This window comes from Chiloscyllium plagiosum, chromosome 6 (genome assembly GCF_004010195.1).
Source record: "Chiloscyllium plagiosum isolate BGI_BamShark_2017 chromosome 6, ASM401019v2, whole genome shotgun sequence".
NCBI lineage: Eukaryota > Metazoa > Chordata > Chondrichthyes > Orectolobiformes > Hemiscylliidae > Chiloscyllium > Chiloscyllium plagiosum.
The window spans coordinates 119,939,959-119,942,917 of NC_057715.1; positions in this window are offsets into that span (position 1 = coordinate 119,939,959).

Genomic DNA, 2,959 nt, shown 5'->3' on the forward strand with positions numbered 1-2,959 from the left:
TCTTCCAGATCATTTATGTATATTACAAAAAACAGTGGCCCCAACACTGACCCCTGTGGAACACCACTGGTCACCTTTCTCCATTTTGAGAAACTCCCTTCAACTACTACTCTCTGTCTCCTGATGCTCAACCAGTTCTTTATCCACCTGCTAGAACACCCTGCACACCATGTGACTTCACTTTCTCCATTAGTCTACAATGGGGAACCTTATCAAACACCTTACTAAAGTCCATGTATATGACATCAACAGCCCTTCCTTCATCTAACAACTTGGTCATTTCCTCGAAGAACTCTATTAAGTTGGTAAGGCACGATCTCCACTGCAAAAAACCCTGTTGCCTATCACTGATAAGCCCATTCTTTTCGAAATATAAATAGATCCTATCCCTCAGTACCTTCTCCAGCAACTTTCCGACGTCAGACTCACTGGTCTGTAGTCACCTGGAATATCCCTACTACCGTTCTTGTACAGGGGGACAACATGAGTAACCTTCCAGTCCTCCAGCACCTCACTTGTGTTGAAGGATGCCACAAAGATATCTGTCAGGGCCCCAGCTATTTCTTCTCTCGCCTCCCTCAGCAACCTGGGACAGATTCCATCCAGTCCTAGGGATTTGTCCACCTTAATAACCTCTAGCCTACCACTCCACTCTATTCCCAAAATCCCAACCCTGCACCACTCCACTGGCCTCAATCCCATTGTTCAAAAACTTTGGAAAGGTTAATGGAATTGGACGGTAAGATAGAAAATCACCCGATCATTATTTACCAATCACAAGCTGTTCTGTTCAAAATATAACATTTAAACTTGAGGTGCAAGCTTTGCACAGTCAGAAAGCAGCTATCAAAGAGTGGGGAGAAGCGACAGAGACAGCAGACCTAGGGGAATGAACAGTGCTCTCTGTGGCCAGGATCAGGAGTTCTGCATGGTGCCCGGGTTCAGGATATCTCACCTGGGCTGTAGAGGAATCTGGAGTAACAGGGGAAAGATCCAGCTGTTGTGGTCCACATAGGCCTCAAAGGGGCAGGTAGGAAGAGGAAAGAGGTTCTGCTGAGAGAATATGAACAGCTAAAGACTAAGTTACAAAGCTGAGCCAAAAGGGTAATAATCTTTAGATTACTACCTGAACTACTTGCGAGCTGTCACATGGTCAACAAGATTAAAGAGGTAAACACGTGGCTCAAAGATTGATGTGGGAGAAATGGGTTTGAATTCATGGGACATTGGAACTGGGACTAGGGAAGGATGAAGCTGTTCCAATGGGACGGGCTCCAACTGAATCATTTTGGGACCAGAATCCTGGGGAATTGCATAACTAGGGTCTGTGGTTAAGGCTTTTAACTGAACAGTAGGGGTAGGTTCAGCTGTATGGAAAATTATAGGAACCCTGAGCAGAGGTTATTAACATTTGCAGAGCAATTAATAGGACAGAGAATATGGAAAGGGTCAGGAAACTAACTTCAGGCACAGCAGGTGAAAGGATAACAATGAGAAGGGATCAGTCAATGTCAGACTGAGGGTGTTTTACTTAAATGCACACTGTGTGAACCAAGGTAAATGAGCTAAAAGTGAGATTAAAATTGGCAGGTAAATGGTTGTGGGTATCACAGAGACATGGCTGTGAGGGATGAGGAGATGGGACCTAAATATTCAAGGATACATATTTTATCAATAGGACAGGCAGATGGGCAAAGGGTAAGGGATTGCCTTGTTATTAAATTAAGTCAATAGCAGGAAGTGACATAGAATCACAAGGCATCGGATCTGTATGGGTAGAGTAGAGAAGGAAAGGAGAACTGCAAAGGAGACGGAGACAGGCCCCTAACAGTAATCAGGATGTGGGACAGGAAATAAATGAGGAGATAGAAAAAATATATTATTACAGAAATCATGGAGACTTCAATATGCAGGTGGACTGGGAAAATCAGGTTGGTAGTTGATCTCAAGAAAAGGAATTTTTGGAATGTATACAAGATGGTTTTTGGGAGGAGCTTATGGTGCAGCCCGCTAGCGAACAGGCAATTCCAGATTTAGTGATGCGATTTGGAGGATAATCTGACCTAATTAGTAAGTTTGTGGATGACGCAAAGATTGGGAGGAGCTGTGGATAGTGAGGAGGATTGTCAGAGGATACAGCAGGATATCGATTGGCTGGAAACTTGGGCAGAGAAATGGCAGATGGAATTTAATCTGGATAAATGTGAAGTGATGCATTCTGGGAAATCTAATGTAGGGGGTAGAACCCTGAGCAGCATCAACATACAGAGGAACAAGGTGTACAGGTCCAAGTGTTACCACTCTTGGGGAACAAAGTGGATCAGGTGGTCAAGAAGGCTTTTGTGCCTTATGACCCTGACCCACTAGTTACCTGGTGAAGAAGCAGCGCTCCGAAAGTTAGTGCTTCCAAATAAACCTGTTGGACTGTACCTGGTGTTGTGTGTTTTTTTAACTTTGTCCATATGGGTATAGAGTACACAAATTAGCAAGTCATGTTGCAGCTGTATAGAACTTTAGTTAGCTCACAAATGGAGTATTGTGGATAATTCTGGTCACCACATTACCGAAAGGATGGGGAGGTTTTAGAGAGGGTACAGAAACAGTTTACCAGGATGTTGTCTGGTTTGGAGGGTATCAACTATGAGCAGAGATTGGAAAAACTTGGTTTGTTTTCACTTGAATGTCAAAGGATGAGAGGATTACTGTATACAAAACTATGAGGGTAGAGCAGTGGATGTAGTGTACATAGATTTTAGTAAGGCATTTGATAAGGTTCCCCATGGTAGGCTTATGCGGAAAGTCAGGATGCATGGGATAGTGGGAAGTTTGGCCAGTTGGATAGAGAACTGGCTAACCGGTCGAAGTCAGAGAGTGATGGTAGATGGTAAATATTCAGCCTGGAGCCCAGTTACAAGTGGAGTTCCGCAGGGATCAGTCCTGGGTCCTCTGCTGTTTGTAA